The sequence below is a fragment of the Solanum lycopersicum genome, chromosome 9, assembly GCF_036512215.1.
Source record: "Solanum lycopersicum chromosome 9, SLM_r2.1".
Lineage (NCBI taxonomy): Eukaryota > Viridiplantae > Streptophyta > Magnoliopsida > Solanales > Solanaceae > Solanum > Solanum lycopersicum.
Window position 1 is genome coordinate 51,937,748 of NC_090808.1, and position 24,820 is coordinate 51,962,567.

The following is a 24,820-nucleotide window of genomic DNA, read 5'->3' on the forward strand; positions in this document are numbered from 1 at the left end:
AAAACATTCCAGCTTAAGAAGACAAATCAGTTTAGAGTTAACAAATCACATAAAGCTCACGCACACAGCAGGTTCACAAACCAGTAAGCTAAGAAAAAAAAGAGAAGAACCCAAACAAGAATTAGAGAGATAGATTTTAGGGAGCAAAATTACCTTAACAGATTCACACTACACCAATTAGGTAAAGTGATAACAAAAATCATCAATAGAAATCAATAAGCATTTCAAAACTTGATGTAATAAGAGAAACAACAATAACTTAATATAAATTTGAATACAGAGATAAATAAAATCATCAAGGATACATGTTGACAGTACTAAAGTTTACTTGTAGCTAGATGGACAACCGGTCTGATAGCGATTTATCAAACACAATAGTAGGTTCTTCTCTCTATGTTGCGTTGTTATCCTAATTACTAGTCTGTATGGATGATAAAATACAATCAATGGTTTACACTTCTAGTTACTTTCCTATTAGATATCAAGATCTTTTATGTCTTAGTAAGAACTGAAAATTTATGGATGATGCATGAGTTATACTTTTTAGACTTCAACTGTAAATCTTTTACAAGATTTGATAATATGAAAGTAAGAATGATGGCATCGGAAAGAAGAAGGAGAAATAGAACACTTACCGAATGTCTATGTCTTTCTTCAATTTTCACACACCAGATGGTATACCTTCAAAACAAAGGCAAATCAAAGGAAAATTTATGAGATGAAGTCCGTGAAAAGGAAAATAACAACCTAAAATGAAGATTAGCTCACTAAACGGATCGACACTTGACTTCCCCAGAATGTTTGCTATTTACTCATAGATTAAGGAGACGGAACCAATAGTTTGAGAACCACATCTTGACCGAAATATTTTGGTGTTGGAAGGAGAGAAGGGCATGAAACATCGTTGAGCACAATGTCTTTCTATAGGATGTTACTCCTAAACAATGTTAGAGAAGATATAAAATCTAAACTCCAGCAATTTACTCATTTAACTTGTACACTGGAGCACCTAAAGAGTAAAGATCCTAGAATGATAAACCTCAAACCGAGCAACCCACCAAATCACAAAGAAGAGCGTACATTACAACTGCTCTATAGCTAAACTTTTAAAACAGTGGTCTCTAGATGGGTACCTTGCCTAAATGCATAAGCCGATCCTATTATTAGCGTATTTCAAACTTTCTTTGGATATAAAGTTGCTCCCCCAAACATACACAAACAGGTACCTATCTCGCAATTCAGTGAAAACAAATGTAGCTTCAGAATATATGACATGTAAAACACGTGTTTCACCGCTAAATTCTCCACGGGGAAATTCAATAATGTAGTTTGAAGCTCTGGTATGCATTCAATATTTTAAAGAGTTCTCTAAAAGAAGATACAAGAAAATGAAAATTGGAACTTTCCTAATAACACATTACACATTGTTGCAGATTTCGACTGCATTTATCTCTATCAAATATTAAATTCTAAAGCAAATCGAATTTTCCAAGTGATCATATAGCCATATGCTCAGCAACAAATAAGTAAACTAGTCAGAATAGAAGCAACAAACAGAAATCCCCAAAAGACATTTATATCCATTCTAATATACAAATTACATTCAGATAGGAGTATTATTGCTAAACATCTCAAAAAAGGGGCAAAACTTATTAATGTTACAAGAGTAAACTCCTACTTCCTCGAAACGAAAATGAAGTTTATTTTCCACTCAAAACAAAAGTTAAAGTTGTTCAGACCTCACCGGTTGGGACTAAAATTGATCAATGTTTCACTTGCTCTTGACACTGACTCCTTCCTTCCCAGAAATGATAACAACAGTGGTCATATCCAAGAACAACCCATGCTCCACCACTCCTTCGAAAGATGTGATCTCCTTCCCAGCCGTAGCAGAATACCTAATAGCAATTTTGAAATATAAATCCACAATATAATTCGAGTTATCGGTCACATATGACTTCCCATTACAATCTTATCTCAGCTTTGCATCAACACCCTCTTTGTCAAATAATTCCTGTAACCTAACCAAATTGTACTTCCAACAAAACTACACCACCCAAACCGGCATAGCTAACCCGGATCCACCAAGACCCGGAACAAGTTTCGAATCATCAAACACAACAACAAAACTTACCAGACGCTGCCTCCACCATCTTCTCTATTAAAAGAGCTCCTCCTCGACCCTTGCATAGGTTGAGATTCAGTCGACCTCATCACCATCATCAATAGTTAGATCAACATGTGGTGGTCATCAAATGTAGATAGTGGGATGTTAAGCGAAAAAGCTTGTTCTTCAGTACGCATCGAAGTGGGAACTCCTAGGATGTTCGTGAGTTGGCCAGATGAAAGAAGCACCCAATTTAGCGACAACGAAAGTTATTGTTGACCCAGTTCCTCGACCAAAGACCATTCCACTTTTCAGATACTCAACGGTCTTATCAGCTGCGAGTTTCTTGAGTCCGTCTTGGGTTAAAGGTGAAGGAACGAGTGCAGAGAAGGCTTTCATTAAAGGGGTTGTGGAGCGAATACTTATAGTGGGGTTGCGCAAGAAGACAAAACATCTTCACTTAAACAAAAGCTTGAAAAGAGATTATATTTTTAAGAAAACCCTATTTTTCAGAAAGATGTTTGGAAAGAGATAGGTATTCTCTTTTTGTTTGATGTGGACTCACTTTGATCCAAAAAAATTAATAAAATGGTCCCCTAGTCAAACATAGTGTTGAAAAAAACTTGCAACAGCCTAAGTGACGGATTATAATATCTGTCACTATAAAAAAATTATTTAGATTAAATTCTAGTAACAAAATTTTCCGTTGCTATATAATTTAAATTTCATCAAAATATATTTATAATTGTAGCAACGCTTTTCCGTCACAAATTTCATCACCAAATATTAATTAAATTTGTCATCCCTACTTTGTTGCAAAATTTGTAGCAAAATTAGGGCGCCAAAATTTCGCACTAAGTTTTAGCGACTAAAAAAATATTCCATCACCAATCAGTCACTATATCACATGTCAAAAAATTATTTGCAATTTTTGCAACAAAATAGATGTTCTGTTGCGAATCCGTTGTTATTTAGCGACGGAAAATAATTTGTCTCTAATATCCGTCGTTAATCATTGTTTTTTAGTAGTGTACAGTTGGTGCTTTGTTTCTCTTTGTGCCTCTTCTAATATCTTTATATTATTAAAAGAATTTTATTTTATATAAAAATGAAAAAGAAAAGACACCATAAAGAATTTCATAAATGAGTTCTCTATATATCAACGTTGTCGTTATGAATTTCTGTGCTTGAGGGTTGCAGAAGTACTTCTCTGGTTCTCCCATCTGTAAGACAGATACGAATACCAGGATTTACTCCTACCTAACCCAAATAACCCTATTCAATTTTTTTTCATCTCATTTGACATCAATATAATGTGGTTATGATGACACTTGTGATGTACTTTGCTTATCCAATATGTATGGCCACTTTTGCAGCATAAGGAAACAACTACAACCACTTAAGACATCAACAATGTGTAGTGTAACTTTAGTTTATTTGCTTGTACATTTCCCCTTGTTTCTCATAATTCACTACAGTAGCACATTAGGTTGCTGACCATGGACATTTTACCTGACAAAAGAAAATCTTATTAAGATTTATACTACTCGCTATGAAGTATCGGCGATGTATGGAGAATTATAAGCTGGAAATAAGGTTCTTTTTCGCTAAAGGCTGTCACTTTCAATAAATTTTTATCCTCCTATAATTTGTTTAATGATTCTTTTTGTTTCCTTTAGGGAGAAGGAGGTTGAGTTTGTTGTTTGAGCATTATTTTCATTGTGGTGCTAGCATTCTGCCAAATGAACTTCCATGTTTCCCCAACTTTTGTGAGCTTTTCTCTTTCTGTCTGTTTTCTCTAGAATGGTCAGCAAAGGTAAATAGACAAATCGATAGCTGAAATCAAACTTGTCTCAACAGGTCGTATAGAAAAAGACTACATGATTTTGGTCCTTTTGAAACATTGTTGCTGCAAAGTTTGTTCATTTTGTTTTGATTCTTATCTGTCTCATATTGTAGTGAAGAAAACTCTCTCACGGCTGGTGAGGAAGCATATGTTGTTCATATTATATTCTAAACATACTTGGAACAAAATTTTGAACATCTTTGTAAGACAAGAAAATTTAAGAACATTTTCATAACTAGAAAATTAAAACTAGTAGAGAAACTAGAATCAGAAACAGATTAAGAAAAATAAATATCTGAAATATTTTTCTTAAAGAAGAATTGTTGTTAATATGTGCATAAAGAATCTTACTGATTCCAACAAACTTTGCAGAAACACAAAGTTACCAAGTTTAATGAACCAATGAAGAACAAAAGAATAGAATAACTGAAATTGATTCACAAATCTAAAATTTGTAAACACGTACCAGAATCTAGAAATTTTTAATAGGAAAAAGATCAAGTCCACTGAACTCACAGTGTCCCCTTAGGGAAATTATTCTCCTTTAGTATCTGAGATTTGATTTTGAATATGACCTCCCAGGGTAAAATGATCTCAATCACCATAATATAGATACCAAAAACTCCAGTGTCAGCGAATCACTCAATGGCAGTAAAGTACACTTAGAATACTAGATTTAGTAGTTGAGGAAGAAGTCCATGAATTCTATATTAAAATGCGAGGAAATCCCTCAATTTATAGAAAACAAAGGATAGTGCAAAAAGATTCTTATTGTGCCTTACCGGAGAGGTTACAAACCTTTGAAAAAGTCACAATCTTTCAGAAAGGTCGTCACCTTTCATAAAAGTCATAACTTTCCATAAAAGTAATAACTTTTCATAAAATTGGCAACTTTTCATAAAAGTCGCAATTTTTCATAAAAGTCTCAACATTTCATAAAAGTCACAACTCTTTATAAAAGTCGCAACTCTTCATTTTCCATTCACACCTTTTTAAAACCCAACAATCCCCCGCATGAATGGGGAATGACTCGAAGATAGAGAAATGGACAAGTATGTGTACTTTACATGCAAGAATTAATTGCATATGGATAAGGAGGTTTCCCCTTGGACTTTCCGTAGTCAACCGATGTTGGATATACTCGGTCAATCGTTAGATGTGATATCTTTGAACCGTCGAACTTTGGTGTATACCTAGACAACCATATGTAACACAATTAACCCTTTACCGGTTATGGTTCTTACGGTTGTGTTCGTTTTAGCCATGAACACCTCCTCGTTTCATGAGTGTATAGATAGATGGGTTTCGACAATCATCTTCTTTTAAGCGACTTACACTTCACACTCACATAGGTGACTCCTAACCGTGTTATCGCGTAGATACACTATTTGGTCATCTCTGCCAAACTTAGCAAATCATTAAAACCATTAAGATTTATTAACTCATTAAGAAGACTTAATGTTATATCCTTGTCCCTGAGCATTGTCTTCATCATGAGAATGAATTGAGTTTGTTGACAATGCCTAACCGTCATTCACAAATTTATTTTTCTCCTTGAATCTAGATCTTGGGATCTCCAATCTGATAGATAGAGTTACAACCATGATGACTTGTCCTAAGCTGTAAATTCATTCCCTTAGATGATCTTTTAACTTCCTCTCTAGTTAGGCCTTTTTGTAAGTAGATCCGACATATTATCCTTTGACTTTACATAGTCAATTCTGATAACTTTACTAGAGAGTAATTTTCTAACGGTATCATGTCTATGTCGTATATGACGAGATTTTTCGTTATACATCATGCTCCATGCCCTACCTATTACATCTTGACTATGAAAGTGTATGCATACTAATGCCAATGGTTTTGGCCAAAATAGAATATCTATCAAGAAATTTCGGAGTCTTTTAACTTATTCACTGACCTTATCTAAAGAACCTAGCTCAAAGATCATTGTAGAGCTAGCGATACATGTCTCTTTTGAAATATTTCTAAGAGACTGCTCCTCTACCAATAGTAAATACATATCCACTCGTGAATTTTACTTCATTCTTCCGATGATTCAATTTGCATCACTATATCTTTCAATATTGTTGGATATTGTTATAATGCAAGACATAGTTTTAAGTATTATTTTAAATACTCCAAAACTCTATTTATTGTCGTCTAATGAATTTATTTGGGATCACTTGTGAACGAACTCAGTTTAAAATAACAAATGGTATATATGATTGCACACACTATATTATATACATCATGCTTCCCTAAAATCTAACACAATGCAATTGTGAGTCACTTTTGTTTTCACTCTTTTGAAATGCAAAGCTCACATTTATTGGACACTTGACAATATTGACATCCGAATATTTGAACTAGTTAAGTACCTTTTTAATGCAATGAGACCGTGAAAATGCTAAACATTATGGAGTTCTATGAATTTCTATATCTAAGTTCGCATTAGCAACTCCAATAATTTTCATTCCACTTTCTTTATAGCATATGTTTAGTAGCATTTATGTTATTAGTGTCTTTATTGATGATCAACATATCACCAATATACAAACAAACAATGACCTTATGATTTTAATGTGAACACATTTATCACTTCCATCATTCTTCAATCCATTTGCCGACATGATTTGATCGAATTATGTCATTGTTTGGGTGCTTCAATAATGTGACTTAACAAGTTCACACTCTTTCTTTTATTTACCAGGAACCACAAAACCCTCGGGTTGTTCCATGTAAATTTCTTCCTCCAATACTACATTTAAGAAAGTTCTTTTCACATTCATTTGATGAATTTGGAGGTCATATACCACACTAATAATTGATGCATCCGAATGGATGTAATTCTAATTACTAACGAGTATATATACATTGACAAGATCAAAACCTTTGTTTTGTTTTTGTCTAAAGCCTTTGACATTATTGACACTATCTTTACAAAGAATGAGTCTACAGAAGACACATGAAATGCTACAAAATCATATTCGAAGGAAGTAAATGTCCTTTAACATTTACTAAGCCTCTGAATCTCTTTATTAAGTAAATTATTCTTTTTTCATTTCCTAGGCCTTTTAGACCCTTTTCTAGACTACTCAAGTCTAATTTTACAGTCCACAGTCAAAAGTCCTGTTTTAATTCTTTTAGGAATAGGAACTTAAACTTTGACTAGATACCCCCACAATTTTAAATATTTCAAGTTGGATTTCCTTCCTTTCCATTTATCATATGGAAAAGATTGTATTCTGATCAAACAAAATCGCTTTCTTTCTAAAAAGACGAAATTTTTTGTTGTTTCCTTTTGCAGTAAGGATAGCTCCTCCACACAAGTTTTTTGTAAACCCGAACTTATAAATAATGCATCCATCATTTCTTTCAATGTTCGATTTTTCATTAGATTGAGGTGAATATATCACTAGTTTGATGGATATTCCACTTTCTAAACATATTTCTGCACAATGAGATTTATACTCTCTATTCTTATCACTTCTTATATTTTTTCACACTGATTTTCAACTTTGATATTACATTGTCTAGACATTTCTATTGTTTCTCCTTACCATTAAGCAAATACACATAATCATTTCTAATGCAATTCTCAGTAAAAGTAAAAAATATTTTTTCCCACCATGAGATGGTGTTAACTTCATATCACAAATGTCAATGCGAATCAATTCTAAGGGATTATAATTCGTTTCAACAGATTTATAAGAATGTTCAACATACTTAGATTCTACAAAAACTTGACATTTTTATTTATTGCACTCAAAGTTAGGCAAAACTTCTATGTGAATCAGGTTTCCTTTCAAGGTTTTGTAATTGACATGCCCCAAGTGTTCATGTCACAAACATTGACTCAAGCAAGTAAGAACAAATGAAAACATTGAGTTTGAAAAGCTCTTCGCGAGGTAGCTTTTTCTTCACTAATATTTTTTTCCTATTTCTTACAATTTTGTGTGATACAAACATTGTTTAGATTGTCAAATATCCTTTTCAGAAAGACACTTCCATAACTTTCAATGTGATTGTTATAGAACTACATATGAATAAAGTTTAATCAGGATCAATAAAAACAATATAGTCCAAATGTTATTTTTACAAAAATATAACAAATGACTATTCACCAATATTCATGTCAATGCAAATTCTTTTATTACAATAGACATATTTTTTCATGAAAAATCACAATATTTTAAGTGATTTTTTTCCCATAAAAGAACACAATTATTTTGAACAAGTATATATATATATATATAATTTGGATGTTTCATACTAGTCACACTATATACTAGTAATAGAGAAACTCAACAACCACAATACCAAATATACTCCAAGAATTTTATTGGTATAACACAATACAAAAGTATCATTGAATTTCATATCTTTTGCTCCAAAGTTAAATTAGACACAAAGTCTAATCATAAACAAATAACTCCCACATTTCAAATGTGATCTCAAAAATATTTTTCAAGTATTTAAAAATAGTTTTTCCACAAATTTTAATGTTGAAAACATTATTCTACGAAAGAATTATAGTGCTGCAATTCTCTTTGACAATGTTTACACAATGTCAAAGTTCATTCCATAGAGACACATAATCACAAATTCTAAGTCACTGTTATTTTTCTATATCATAAATAGACATACCACTTAGTATTTTAAATACTAACAATAAGGACAAAACAAAATTGTACAATTTATTTCTATGTTACATTGAAGCTTATAGAAGTACAACACTGACTTATTATATGAAGTTTTCATATTCTTCAAACCAATTGCATAGCCCAATTTATCCAGAGTATAAAATCACAAAATTCTTTAGTCTATAAAAATCAGACACACTAACAGTTCTCATGGAGTACAAAACTACAAAAGTCTTTTTTTTCTCCAAACAGAATAACACATAATCTTTATCACATAGAAATGTTTTTCTTATCAAATAGTCTTTCAACTATAAAAATTTGACATACTATTTTATCAAACAAAAATATGCATCTCTCATTTTTGCAAACTAAAGAATAAAAGCAACAATATCTGCGAAGTAAAATTCATTCCACATAATATGGTTTGCAGATCTTTTTCCAAAGATACACATAATAAAAAATAATAATAAATCAAAGATGATAACTCTTAGAAACTATTTTATTCCTTAGATAATTTAATAAGAAACTTACCTGGTAATCTTCAAATGAAATACCATAAAAAATTTCTGTTACATTCTCACTTCGACCTTGCTAAACAAAGAAACGAATTATGGAGAAGTAATGCATTTATCTTCTACTTCTATGATCAAATTCTCTCAATCAGTAGAATACAAAAAATACTAAGAGTATATTAATTTCCTTAAGATTGTTGTTCATCTTATATTCCAGACATACTTAGAACAAAACTTTGAACATCTTTGTAAGAAAACAAAGTTTAAGGACATTTTCATAACTAGAAAATTAAAACTAGTAGTGAAACTAGAATCAGAAACAGATTAAAAAAAATATATGAAATATTTTTCTTAAAGAAGAATTGTTATTAATATGTGTCTAAAGAATCCTACCGATTCCAACAAACTTAGCAGAAACATGAAGTTACCAAGTTAAATGAACCAGTGATGAACAAAATAATAGAAGAACTGAAATTGATTCACAAATCTAAAATTTGTAAAACACGTACCAGAATCTAGAAAATTTTTAATAGTAAAAAGATCAAGTCCACTGAACTCATAGTGTCCCCTTAAGAAAATTATTCCCCTTTAGTATCTGAGGTTTGATTTGTAATAGGACCTCCTAGGGTAAAATGATCTCAATCACCAGAGTATAGATACAAAAAACTCCAGTGTCAGCGAACCACTCAACGACAGTAAAGTACACTTAGAATACTAGATTTAGTAGTTGAAGAAGAAGTCCATGAATTCTATGTTAAAATGAGAGGAAATCCCTCAATTTATAGAAAACAAAGGGTAGTGCAAAAAGGTTCTTATTGTGTCTTACCAGAAAGGTCACAAACCTTTGGAAAAGTCACAATCTTTCAGAAAGGTCGCCACCTTTCATAAAAGTCACAACTTTCCATAAAAGTCGTAACTTTTCATAAAAGTCGTAACGTTTCATAAAAGTCTCAACTTTTCATAAAAGTCGCAACATTTCATAAAAGTCACAACTCTTTATAAAAGTCGCAACTCTTCATTTTCCATTCACACCTTTTTAAAACCCAACAACATAATCATGAGAATTATTAAAGTTGAATTTTGCCTCTGTTCTAGCGTTTCAATTGTCCTTTAGCTTTTTCTTCTAAAAAGTGACTTGTACTCATTTGGTGAATGTTCTTGGATAGTTTATGTCACGACCCAAAACGAGCCGCGAGTGGAACCCACACTTATCCTACTATGTGAGCGAACCAACCAATCTAAACCCCAACATTTCAACCATAATAAACAGAATATAATGCGGAAGACTTAAAACTCATTAACGAAAATTGATTAAACAACTTCTAAAATTTAATAATTATTATTCCCCAAAATCTGGAAGTCATCACCACAAGAATATCTATCTTCAAATTACTAAATCTAAGAGTATCTAAGAAGCTAAAATAAGTAAAAGAGATGGTCCATGTCCGAACTTCAAGACATCAAGACGCGAAGGAAAAAATCCAGTCCGAGCTAGGAATAATAGCTCACCATGAGATCTCATTATGCTGAAGTCTGGCTAGAGTTGCGGACGAGTCGAAGTTGTTGGCACGTTTACTGCACTCCACAATTAACAAAGAAGAAAATTACAAGTAGGGGTCAGTACAAGGCACAAGTACTGAGTAGGTATCATCGGCCAACTCAAAATAGAAAGCAATATATATCAGATAATAACATAAAATCGACTACCATACTCAACAGATAACAACAACAAGTACTATAACCATTTGTCACAACTCAAGCACATCTATGAGGACTCACACCTCCACACCATACTCGTTTGGGAAATAGGTTCTTTAAATTGAGTATATTAACATAATTCAAGATTCATTCTTTTTACTATTCTGGTGTCAGAACGTGACACTCCGATCCTCTACTACTATCCTGGTGTCGGAACGGGACACCCGATCCACTACTACTATCCTGGTGTCAGAACGTGACACTTGATCCACTACTACTATCCCGGTGTCGGAACGTGACACTCGATCCACTAATACTATCTTGGTGTCGGAACGTGACACCCGATCCACTTACCTCATTCTTTTAGTTCATCAAGCATTCTTTTATACCAAGGCATCATCATTAACAGAGAGGGTTTTAGGTTTAAGCTTCACAACCTCATCTTTCCAACCATTACAATTACATAATCACATCATGCAAGCATACAATTAAGCATATAGAAGACTTTACAATACTACCCAATGCATATCATTCGCTATTAAGAGTTTACTATGAAATAGCATAAACCATAATCTACCTCCACCGAAGAATCGTGATCAACAAGATACTTCCCAATGCCTTTGCTTTTCCTCTTCGTTCCCTCTTCTCTCGATCGTTCGTTCTCCCCTCTTCTCTCTGTTCTTTCTATTTTCCTTATTCAAACTCTTTTCCTTTACCCTAATTACCATATAATTAAGTATAAAAGGTGGTAAAAGTAACCCACTATTTATTTCAAGGTTATCACCTTTAACCCCCAAGTAATTGAATTATGAACATTAAACCACTAACTTTATAATCATAAGCAGGAATAGTCGAAAACACCCCTTAAAACTTTTAACAGAAATCCGACCCAATCAGGGTTACGCAGCATGTGACGGTCCGTCGTGCATGCGACAATCTGTCCTGCTGAGTCGTCACAGAGTTCAGAGACTCAATTTCATTTAAGACCCTGTGACGGTCCGTCGTGCCTACGACGGTCCGTGCTGCTCTTCCGTCGCGAAGTTCAGAGAGTTGATCTCAGTATCCAAATTTCCAGAATCTAAGTGTTTTGGAATGAGACCCCCTCGAACGCCCGTTGTGCCCATGACAGTCCGTCGTGGGATACGTCGACCCTGACAGTTATTACCAGAAATAAACTCTACTGCTCAAAATGACTGAACAGGTTGTTACAATAGATACCAATTTACCCATCGTTCGTCCTCGAACGATCACAGGAAGAAAAACAAGGGCGAGAAAGAGTACCTGAATCTGTGAAAAGGTGTAGATATCTTTCTTGCATATCAGCCTCCTTCTCCCAAGTGGACTCTTCAACTGGCCGATTCTTGCATTGAACCTTGATGGATGCAATCTCCCTTGATCTCAACTTGGGGACTTCTCTATCTAAAATGGCAACAGGCTCCTCCTCATAAGACAAATTCTCATCAAGAAGAACTGAATCTTAACGAATGATGTAATTTCCATCCCCATGGTATCTTTTCAACATAGACACATGAAATACCGGGTGCACTCCTGCGAGTCCTGGGGACAAGGCTAATTCATAAGCTACCTCCCCCACGCGCTTCAGAACTTCAAATGGACATACCTTAGACTAAGCTTACCTCGCTTACCAAACCGCATCACCCCTTTCATGGGTGAAACCTTCAGTAAGACTTGTTCACCCTCCATAAACTCCAAGTCTCTAACCTTTCGATCTGCATATTCTTTCTGCCTACTTTGAGCCGCTAAAAGCTTTTCTTGAATGCATTTCACTTTATCTAACGATTCCCTCAGAAGGTCAATACCCCAAGGTCTAACCTCAAATGCATCAAACCACCCAATGGGAGACCTACATCTTCTCCCATACAGTGCCTCAAATGGGGCCATATCAATACTTGAGTGATAGCTATTGTTGTATGAGAACTCTGCTAAGGGTAAGAAGTTATCCCAATGACCACCAAACTCTATCACACATGCACGAAGCATATCCTCCAAAACCTGAATCATCCGCTCAGACTGGCCATCGGTCTGAGGGTGAAATGCAGTACTAAGATCCAACCTAGTACCTAATTCGGCATGCAATGTTCTCCAAAACTTAGAAGTAAATTGCGTACCCCTATCTGATATGATGGAGAGTGGAACTCCATGCAATCGAACAATTTCTGAGATATAAAGTTTGGCTAACTTCTCTGCATTGTAAGTCACCTTGACCGGAATGAAATGAGCAGACTTAGTCAATCTGTCAACAATTACCCAAATGGAGTCATAGTTACCCATTGTCTTTGGAAGACCAACCACGAAGTCCATTGCGATTCTCTCCCACTTCCATTCAGGAATGGGCATTATCTGAAGTGTCCCTCCAGGCCTCTGGTGTTCATACTTTACCTGCTGACAATTCGGGCACTGAGCAATGAAATCAACAATGTCACGCTTCATCCTACTCCACTAAAAATGTTGCTTTAGGTCACGATACATCTTGGTTGCACCAGGATGTATAGAATACCTTGAACTATGAGCCTCTGTAAGAATAGTGTGAATCAAATCATCGACGCGAGGTACACATACCCTTCCCTTAATCCTCAACACACCTTCCTCATCGATTTTTGCTTCTTTAGCCTCTCCTCGCAATACCTTATCTCGAATTCGGATCAGTTTCTCATCAGTAAACTGTTTTCCCTTAATTTTTTCAAGAAAGGAAGATCTTGCCTCCACACAGGCCAAAAATCCTCCCTTCTCATTTACTTTTAGTCTCATAAGGTCATTAGCCAGAGTCTGAACCTCTCTAGCCAATGGGCGTCTAGAAACCTGCAAGTGAGCTAGACTTCCCATGCTCCCTGCCTTTCTACTTAAAGCATCCACTTCAACATTAGCTCTTCCCGGATGATACAAGATCGTGATATCATAGTCCTTCAGTAGTTCCATCCACCTCCTCTGTATCAAATTCAAATCTTTCTGAGTAAAGACATACAGTAAACTACGATGATCCGTATGAACTTCACACTTAACCCCATATAGATAATGTCTCCATTGCTTTAATGCAAACACTACTGCAGCCAACTCCAAATCATGGGTCGAATAATTACGTTCATGCACCTTTAATTTCCTCGAGGCATAAGCAATTACATTCTTCTCTTGCATTAACACTGCACCCAAACCAGAATAGGATGCATCACAATAAACAATGAAATTCTTACCTTCCACTGGCAGGGTAAAAATTGGTGCAGTAGTCAACAAGGTCTTGAGTTTCTGAAAGCTCTCTTTACACTCGTCCGACCATACAAATGGAACACTCTGCTTAGTCAAGTTTGTCCGTTGGGAAGCAACAGAAGAAAATCCCTTGACAAATCGACGGTAGTAGCTAGCTAAACCAACAAAGCTCCTTACCTCTGTAATATTAGTAGGTCTTACCCAATTCTTCACTGCTTCGATCTTAGAAGGATCCACCATCACTCCATCCTTAGAAACCACATGCCCAGAGAAGGACACTTAATCTAGCCAAAACTCACACTTAGAGAATTGGCATAAAGCTTTTTCTCCCTCAACATTTCCAATACCATTCTCAAGTGCTCCTTATGTTCTTTCTTGCTCTTTGAGTATACCAGTATATCATCAATGAATACAATGACAAAGAGATCCAGGTATGGCTTAAAAATTCCATTCATCAAGCACATGAAAGCAGCAGGGGAATTCTTAAGCCCAAAAGACATTACTAAGAACTCATAATGCCCATACCGGGTCTGAAAAGCAGTCTTGGGCACATCCGTTGCCTGTATTTTCAATTGATGATAACCAGATCTCAAATCGATTTTTGAGAAGGTATAAGCACCTTGTAATTAATCGAACAAATCATCGATGCGAGGAAGAGGATACTTGTTCTTAACAGTTACCTTATTCAGTTGTCTGTAGTCAATGCACATCCGAAAACTTTCATCCTTCATCTTCACAAACAAAACAGGAGCACCCAAGGGGATGCACTTGGTCTAATAAAGCCTTTCCCTAACAACTCTTGAAGTTGGGCCTTTAACTCCCTTAACTCAGTGGGAGCCATTCTATAAGGGGTATGGAAATGGGGCGAGTACCCTGCTCCAGATCAATACAGAAATCAATATCTCTATCTGGTGGCATATGAGGAAGGTCTGCAGGAAACACATCCAGAAACTCACGGACTATCGAAACTTACTCAATTGAAGGTACTTGGGTAGTATCATCCCTGAGGTGTGCCAAGATAGCTAAACAACCCTTACTAACCATTCTCTTAGCACGAAGAAAGGAGATGATACGAACTGGAGTGGGAGTGTAGTCACCCTCCCACACTAACGGATCTGTCTCAGGCTTGGCCAAGGTCACAGTTTTGGCATTACAATCTAAGATTGCAAAGTTTGGAGAAAGCCAAGTCATACCCAGAATTACATCGAAATCAACAATCTCCAAGATAACCAAGTCTACATGAGTACTGCTCCCCATAAAAGTCACAAGACAAGACCTATACACCTTTTCAACTATCACAGACTCACCCACCGGAGTAGAAACACGAATAGGTATGTCAAGCAATTCACAATGTAAATCAAGACCAGTAGCAAATGAGGAAGATACATATGAAAATGTGGATCCAGGATCAAATAATACAGAAGCCATGCAATCAGAAACCAAAAGATTATCTGTGATAATAGCATCAGATGTCTCCGCTTCAGACCTCCCAGGGAAAGCATAACAATGGGCCCTATCACCTGTCTGTCCGTTGCCCCTACCATGTTGTGCTGCAGTCGCTCAGGCTTGCCCGCCACCCCGGTTGGTTTGGTGACCACCATTACCTTGACCACCACGTCCTCCAGCATGGCGGCCTCTTCCATGACCACCTCTACCTCTGACTATTGGGGGTCTATTACTCTGTTTTGGACAATATCTCTTAGTATGTCCAATTTCCCCACATCCATAACACTCTTTGGGTTCAAGCATAGGTCTCTGTGAGAACGAAGGAGTCTGGGGATAACCTCCAAACTCAGAGAAATGTTGACCGGTCTGCGGTGGACCCCCAGCTACAGCCTGTAGTGAAGACTGAATAGGTCGGGCTGGATAACCTCCTGAACTCTGCCCTCTGGAGTAAGAACCACTAAACTCACCTCCCTTACGAAACTTCTTAGTTACTAATGCCATGGTGAAGTCATCTGGCTTCACTCCCTCCACCTCTATCACAAAGTCTACCACTTCCTGAAAGGATTTTGCTGCAGTAGATACCAGTAAAGCTGGAATCTGCAAATCTGACCTCAATTCCTTCACAAAACGGCGAATCCGCTCTTGTGGACTGAAGCAAAGCTGGGTGGCATACCTAGATAATGCACGAAACTTAGGCTCATACGCAGTAACTGACATCCTGCCTTGCTCTAGGCTCAGGAACTCATCTCTCCTCCTATCCGTCAAAGTTCGGGGTATATACTTCTCCATAAACAAGCTAGAGAATGATACCCAAGTCATAGGTGATGCTTGTGCTGGTTGACACTCAACATACGATCGCCACCACATTTTGGCGTTCCCCTGAAATTGATAGGTCACAAACTCGACGCCAAATCGTTCTACTATGCCCATCTTGTGTAGTAGCTCAAGACAATCAACCAGAAAATCATAGGCATCTTCAGATTCAGCACCCTTGAAGACTGGAGGTTGCAATTTCAAGAACTTACTGAAAAGTTCATGTTGATCACTTGTCATTATAGGCCCTGTTGTCAACCGAGGAAACGTGCCTATTTCCAATGAGACATCCATGCGGGGAGCCACAGCAGCTGCATGCTGTACTCCCGGAACCTGAGGTGCTGGTGTAGAAAACACTGGAGGTGTCTGGCCCTGATCAGATAACCCGCTAAGATAAGCAAGAACTTGGTTAATCATCTCTGGGGTAGGTTGGGGTGGTAAGTCTTCATTCTGCACTTGCTTATTCTCTCCTTCCTCACCCTCTCTTACTACTTCCTCAGTCGGTGGAGGAGTCACCGCCCTAGTACTAGATGGGCCAGGTGCTTGTCCTCTTCCTCTAGAGGACGTCCTCCCGCGACCTCTACCACGGCCTCTTGCCACTGCTCCTCTTCGAGATACAGCCCCAGTGGTTGGCGCAGACGCATCTTGTCTTGCCGGTGTTGGTGTTGGCGCAGTTGTTGCTCTAGCTCTAACTATCTGCAAAATAGAGTGAAGATGGTCAGATACCAATTTGTATCACCTAGATACTAATTGGATCCAAGTAATAGCACGAAAGAAAGAAAGAATGGAATTTTCCTAAAGTCTTGTAGCCTCTCAAAGAAAAGTAAATGCGTCCCCCTACCGTTCCTCATGACTCTACTAGACTCGTTCTTGTGTGATGAGACCAACGAACCTAATGCTCTGATACCAAGTTTTGTCACGACCCAAAACGAGCCGCGAGTGGCACCCACACTTATCCTACCATGTGAGCGAACCAACCAATCTAAACCCCAACATTTCAACCATAATAAACAGAATATAATGCGGAAGACTTAAAACTCATTAACGAAAATCGATTAAACAACTTCTAAAATTTAATACTTATTATTCCCCAAAATCTGGAAGTCATCACCACAAGAACATCTATCTTCAAATTACTAAATCTAAGAGTATCTAAGAAGCTAAAATAAGTAAAAGAGATGGTCCATGTCCGAACTTCAAGGCATCAAGACGCGAAGGAAAGAATCCAATCCGAGCTAGGAATAATAGCTCACCCTGAGATCAGATTATGCTGAAGTCTGGCTAGAGTTGCGGAAGAGTCGAAGTTGTTTGCACGTTTGCTGCACTCCACAATTAACAAAGAAGAAAATTACAAGTAGGGGTCAGTACAAGGCACAGGTACTGAGTAGGTATCATCGGCCAACTCACAATAGAAAGCAATATATATCAGATAATAACATAAAATCGACTACCATACTCAACAGATAAAAACAACATATACTATAACCATTGGTCACAACTCAAGCACATCTATGAGGACTCACGCCTCCACACCATACTCATTTGGGAAGTAGGTTCTTTAAATTGAGTATCTTAACATAATTCAAGATTCATTCTTTTAACTATCCTGGTGTCGGAACGTGACACTCCGATCCTCTACTACTATCCTGGTGTCGGAACGGGACACCCGATCCACTACTACTATCCTGGTGTCGGAACGTGACACCCGATCCACTACTACTATCCTGGTGTCGGAACGTGACACCCGATTTACTAATACTATCCTGGTGTCGGAACGTGACACTCGATCCACTAACCTCATTCTTTTAGTTCATCAAGCCTTCTTTTATACCAAGGCATCATCATTAACATAGAGGGTTTTAGGTTTAAGCTTCACAACCTCATCTTTCCAACCCATTACAATTACATAATCACATCATGCAAGCATACAATTAAGCATATAGAAGTCTTTACAATACTACCCAATACATATCATTCGCTATTAAGAGTTTACTATGAAATAGCATAAACCATAACCTACCTCCACCGAAGAATCGTGATCAACAAGATACTTCCCAATGCCTTTGCTTTTCCTCTTCGTTCCCTCTTCTCTCGATCGTTCATTCTCCCCTCTTCTCTCTGTTCTTTCTATTTTCCTTATTCAAACTCTTTTCCTTTACCCTAATTACCATATAATTAAGTATAAAAGATGGTAAAAGTAACCCACTATTTATTTCAAGGTTATCACCTTTAACCCCCCAAGTAATTGAATTATGAACATTAAACCACTAACTTTATAATCATAAGCAGGAATAGTCCAAAACACCCCTTAAAACTTTTAACAGAAATCCGACCCAGTCAGGGTTACGCAGCATGTGACGGTCCGTCGTGCCTGCGATGGTCCGTCCTGCTGAGTCGTCACAAAGTTCAGAGACTCAATTTCATTTAAGACCCTGTGACGTTCCATCGTGCCTACGACGGTCCGTGCTGCTCTTCCGTCGCGAAGTTCAGAGAGTTGATCTCAGTACCCAAATTTCCAGAATCTAAGTGTTTTGGAACGAGACCCCCTCGACCGCCCGTCGTGGGATCCGTCGACCCAGACAGTTATTACCAGAAATAAACTCTACTGCTCAAAACGACTGAACAGGTCGTTACAGTTTATCAGTAGACATTTTCCCACTAAGCATGTTCGCTAAATTTAAATTTTGAATTTGAATGAAAAACAATTTTTCATGTGCGTGCATTTCTTTTCCTTATTACTCTAAGCTCACTAGATATCTGTATTTTCTTAGAACTTAATTTATTTAATTTTTAAAATATAAATAAATTTTTGGTATTTTCTTTCCACTTGGTATATTTAATTCTGCCCATAATGATATAGGCTCGGATCATTGACATTGAAAGCCACTAATGTAACAACCCGAAAAAAAAAATAATAGGTACTTAAGGTAATCTAATTATTAATTAAAAATCTATAATTTTAAGGGCATAATGGTTCTTTCATGTATTAATTAAAATAAATCAGATTTATATTAATCTAATTTAAATATTATTTGACTAAGTCTTGAATTTAGTCTCCTAATCCTAATAACACTCTATCTCTATCTCTCACGTTCTCCATATATCTCTCTTACGTTGGTTTATGCCAAAAATAATTTCAAGAACTGAAAATAGATCAAGAGTTAATTACACTTGAAGAACTCACAATGGGTTTTTAAGTAAAAGAAAAAGTAATCAAAACGTCAAGGCTAAGAGAGGTTCGTCGAGTGAAGTGTACGTTAAAGTAAATTGGGAGTGGTTAGGAGAAGATTTTGGGCTGCAACTTCACGTTTGATCAAGCGAATTAAGGTATAGGTTCTCTTCTCTCTTGGCCCTTTCCCAAGAGACCCCTTAAGGTTCAAAATATTTATTCCGAAAACTAGGATTGCTCCCCATTGCATGTTCCTGTCACTAGCTCCCATTAAATCATAGGTTGGTTATGTTTGCTGGTAGAAAACTAGGGATGAAACGTGGTTTCATGATGATTATGTATTTATATGTATGTTTTGAATTATGTGACTTATGTTGATATTTCCGAAAATGTAACTACGTGTGTATGTGTCTGTTGCCGTGGTTATTGTTCATGGTTTAGGACTTGAAATGACATGATAGTTCTTTATATTTCATGTACAAATGTTGATGTAAATGTGATGTTCATATGAGTTCAAATATGGCTGATTTGAGGGATAATCTCTTGTCTAAATGAATACATGAAGACGCACCTAAAACGTTCTAAATGCACTACGAAATTTCCCAAATAAATAAGGTGTAACTTGATGAAAGGATGCTGAAAAAAATTAATAAAAAATTTCCAGCTTCTATTGATGAATTTCGGTCAGCAAAGAGGGTTCAAAATGTTGGAAAAAAATTAAAACAAGTGAGGTCATGGAGGATTGAACCTGTTACCTCACCATGTTAAAAATCATGAAAATAAAGAAGTAAAAAAAATAAAATATGGAGAGTGGGGATTGAACCCACAACCTCTTGAATGGATGAGAGAGTTAGGAGAAAAATAAATGAGGAAATAAAATATGGAGAGTGGGGAGTAAATCCACAACCTCTTGAGTGGATGAGAGGGTGAGGAGAAAAATAAAAGAGAAAATAAATGTGGAGAGTGGGGATTGAACCCATAACCTCTTGGATAGATGAGAAAGTTAAGAAATAAATTAAAAGAAAAAAAATAATGAGCTTGTGGGGGATTGAACCCACAACCTTTTTGCCTTAAAATGAAAAAGGGGAGGAGAACAAGAAAGACATATTATGGGGTTGATGGGAATCGAACTAGGGTCTCCCAAATCTGAAAATGCAATTATCAAAGTTTAAAATAAGATTTAGTGTTGTTCAAGGGATTCGAAATCGGATTCCCTTGCCCCATTCCGTATTGAAACATAAGTCATAAGTAAATAAATATTTAATGAATGCTTCCTCTAAAGATCAAAATCAATATCTTGGCATATCTACAAGATGCATAGGTCTTGTACTACATAATATTAGGAAGATATGAATCACTTAAACGAACTATGAATGAAGCCCCATGGCTTGTACGTGTAGACACATAAGTCTAACATACGTTCAAAAATAAGTGAACCTAAGATGTACGTAATGAAATGATGAACCTTACGAGGGTTAAGTACGAGTGTATGATACACTAAATGGTCAAGTGCATTGGCATATGATGAGATGAATTATGAAATGAAGAAATGAACATTCACATAATAAGAGGTGAGTAACTATGAAAAATAAAGGTGCTAATAATGAAGAATGTGGTGTCAATTATGATGTGAGGCTAATGTATATGATGAGAGCAATCTCAAATGACCTAAGTAAATATTACCAATACGTACTCACCAATGAGAGTGTAAGATAATAAAGAGACTAGTCTCTATGAACACTCTAATGAAAATATTGAGTTTAAAACACTTAATACTAATGATGAGATGAGAAATCATCTATTGAGCTATGATGTCCTCATACTAGCAGCCAACTTCCATGATGTATGAGTTGAATGTAATGAAACTTTATACTGAGCACCGATAGGCTAGGTATGAGCGGTGATGCCTTCTTTCGGGAAGGGCGAAGGTTCACATAACTCTCATGAGATAAGACTGTCCAGCTTTCCGGGTATGGGTCTCCATACATCTTCTAGTCTTCGAACCTATAATGCCAATATAGGGATCTGACAGGGTTAAATTCCCGTATATGCTAGCATGTTATTGAGTCACTTTGGCCGGTGATTCTACCTCTTTTCGGTGTGGGGGAGACACTGGATTTCAGGATGCTCACATGATTTATGTCGGTTAAAGTTAAAATATCCAATGAATGAATGAGGCCAGCCTCAAATGGATCATATAAAGAAATGAATGATACCGAAGGTGTTAGGATAGGATAATCAAGAGGTGATCTACATTCAGGTAATGACATTAGGTTATTTTTGATCATGCACAACAAACCCGATTAAAGTCTTAAACTACATCCTCCTAGGTATAACGGGTGTTCACACTGGCCTATGAATGAACTGAAATGAGGTACATATGAATGAATGAAGTAGACTCTGTGTTTGCTAAAGAAGGATCCCTAGTTGAGGTCCCATATGTTGAGCCCTCATTGTGGAAAGTCTTAAGGTCAAGTCCATGAAAATAAGGTCTCATGGCATATGAATGAATAGTATGAAAGAAACTATGTGTTATATGTTATGTTCTATATGAAGATGTTATGTGTTGTGTGTAGTACGATAATTATAATGATGCATGCCATTCTCATGGCATAACTTTCCCAATCTCAAATTGGCAAGTCCAATGACTTGACTTCCAAAAATCATGTTGTTAGGAAAGAGCTATTCTTTCTCATGCATTTCCCTGGTGTGTACTTGCATATACCCATACTTAGTACAAGTGTGTACTAATTCCATACAAACATCTACTTTTAGGTGCAGGCACAGGTCGACTGTAGAGCTACAGGTTCGTTGTTGCAGCTATCCGGACGTCAGCATTCACCGAAGTTTGGTAGGTCCTCACGCTTTCGAGGATGCTACTGTGTTACATTCTAGCGTAGTTTTAGAGTTGAGCTAGTGGATCATGTTCCACTAGCGTTTCTTTCCTGTTTTGGTTCAGTCTCTGCATTAGTGCTATTTTGACCGATATACAATTAATACTTAATGAATTATTTCTTTCAGTTGCTTATCTCTTAAATGTTAGATGATTCGTGATGAACGATTACGAAATATAAAGAAAATGTTTAGCAAGTATATTTAAAGAACCAAAAATTTCAAATTTTACGCTAATATTAACCTATGTAAAGTAAGAATGACGCAAGTAGGCTTGTTTGCGAACTCTGAGAGGTCAACGACGCCGATCACGTCTGGGGTCTAGATTCCGGTAGTGACAACTAATATAAAATATTTAACCATAGATTTGACTTACATTGCATGGAAAGCTAGAGGAATATGACTGAAGTTCTAGGAGCGGTAAAGGAAAACGCAATGGAAATATTCATAGTGACAAGTATATAATATGTGTGTTTACATTCATTTATGTCCAAGTCATATCACATGTTTCAAGTATTCAGTCTGCTTATAATTAAGACTAATAACACTTGTTGCTTGTAACAATAACTGTCTTTATTCTTGTGTATTTGATATGTCCTCATTTGAAAGAGAGAGTTCATATATTCTTAAAGAAGAGATTCAATTAGATCATGTTGTCTTATTTTTTATTACTTAGATGAAGTGGAATATTCTTACTGTCTATTTCTAGGAAAATCACAACGGACTGGTTGTAATCTTATAAGTTGTTCTTGATAATTTTGAGAATATATATATATATATATATATATATATATATATATATATATATGTATATATATATATATTCAACTAAATAAGTACTTATGAAGATCTAGGGTTCATAGTATTTTCAACGGTGCAATGGCTGACAATTCGAGATAATCTCCATTTGTTGATGTCTTATTGTTTTGCATGTATCTTTGAGGGTTTGACGTCATTGGAGGTGGCAGCAGCGCCATGGTGATGGTTATTGTTGAAGCTTTTCTGAGCTTGTAATGAATTGTGCTTGATCTCTCTCATGTCAAGGTGATCGAAAAATAACTAAAAATTTTGGAGTTTGTTGCTGGAGTATATTTATATAATTCCTCATGCTAAAGCAATCTCACTCAAAGTACATATTATTTAAAATTTCTTATACGTATATCTGCCTCTCCAAGACAAAGGAGAAAATAAAGCAGAAAAGCTACCTGATGCAATTTGTTTCTAGAGAGTAGATGTGTTTAGTCGGCTTTTTATCTGCACTTGCATTTAGCCTCTCTTTCATTGCCAAAGTATCATTTGATATCAACGTATATTTGCACTATAAAGCTACAGATTTCTTACTCTCTGATGTGAAATATTTGATAGTTGGTACCAAGTAACGGATAAGGGCCTAATCTGCATGCACAATTTTATATGCAATTTCCTTCGCAAGCGGATTGATCATCTAGCATGAATGGAGTAATCTGACGCTGGCTGCATGTGACTGGAATGAAGACGTTTATAATGTACATGTGTTGTCTTAAAATTGAAAAGTAGTGTTGGTATGCACATGTTTATTTTACTGCTATCATTTCACATTACTTAATTATGCAAAAAATATAAAGTTGGAAGGTCTAACTTATTTGTATTTTCATTTGAATTGAAGTTGTGAAGTTTGTTATGTCGTAGTAACACTTTTATGGCCTTCGCTTTGATCTTTGAGAGAAAAAACTCAATACATGGTATTTTCCAATCATTTTGATAATGAGGAAGAAAATAATGTGATGAGCTTGAGCTTGATCAAGTGAAGATGGAAGTGGTTGTTCAAGATATGTTTGGAGAATTCTGCTGCTCTAAAAGTTAATTACAACTTGTGGAGTACAACCACACCTTCTTCATTATTTGCTCCGACATTTCTTGAATTTTGATTGAGATGGTAACAAAAGTCGTTTTTATAATAGTGTTAGTTACTTTATGATGTATTGATTCGCGATAATGTAGCATAAAATAAATGATCAGTACTTGAAGAATAGCGACCGAATGTGCTTTACATGTAGATATTTTGAAGTGCATTTTTGATATCTACACAGTGATATTTGATTGCTCATTTTATGTTCGATAAGCCTTGAACAAGGATACTAAATTGTGAATGTTTGACCAACATACTGTTGAATGATATCGCATGTTGCTTGTTTCGTATTTGACTTAGATTGTTTTATTTTAATTATGCAAGTTAAGAAATATGATTTGACTTAGACTCTTTTCTTCTTTTCTTTTTATTGTGCAAGTTAAGAAATATGATTTGTTAGTAGATAATGTACACTGTGTTTTTGAAATTATGGTTATTTAAAAGTGTTTATTGCTACATTAGGTCTTGAACACATATCCTAGGTAGATCAAACATAATAAAATTGTATCAAAATTTAAAATTGATGGGCCGGTGATAAGCACGGGCAAGACCCATCTAGTCTATTTTTTTTTATTTCTATT

General features: G+C 36.0%; 1 long non-coding RNA gene and 1 pseudogene across 2 annotated transcripts; one reads left to right on the forward strand and one right to left on the reverse strand.

Moving 5' to 3' along the window:
* Positions 1 to 1,683: 1,683 nt before the first annotated feature.
* Positions 1,684 to 2,506, reverse strand: LOC101260968 (probable ribose-5-phosphate isomerase 3, chloroplastic; annotated as a pseudogene).
* Positions 2,507 to 3,309: 803 nt separating this feature from the next.
* On the forward strand, positions 3,310 to 24,261 carry LOC104649239 (uncharacterized). 2 transcript variants are annotated; one of them, XR_011211729.1, is made up of 5 exons: positions 3,310 to 3,703; positions 3,787 to 3,923; positions 22,235 to 22,310; positions 23,295 to 23,395; positions 23,717 to 24,261. It is a non-coding gene; the product is annotated as an uncharacterized lncRNA (long non-coding RNA). The 2 variants fall into 2 exon arrangements; XR_743227.3 differs by having other exon boundaries at positions 22,235 to 23,395.
* The last annotated feature ends 559 nt before the right edge of the window (positions 24,262 to 24,820 follow it).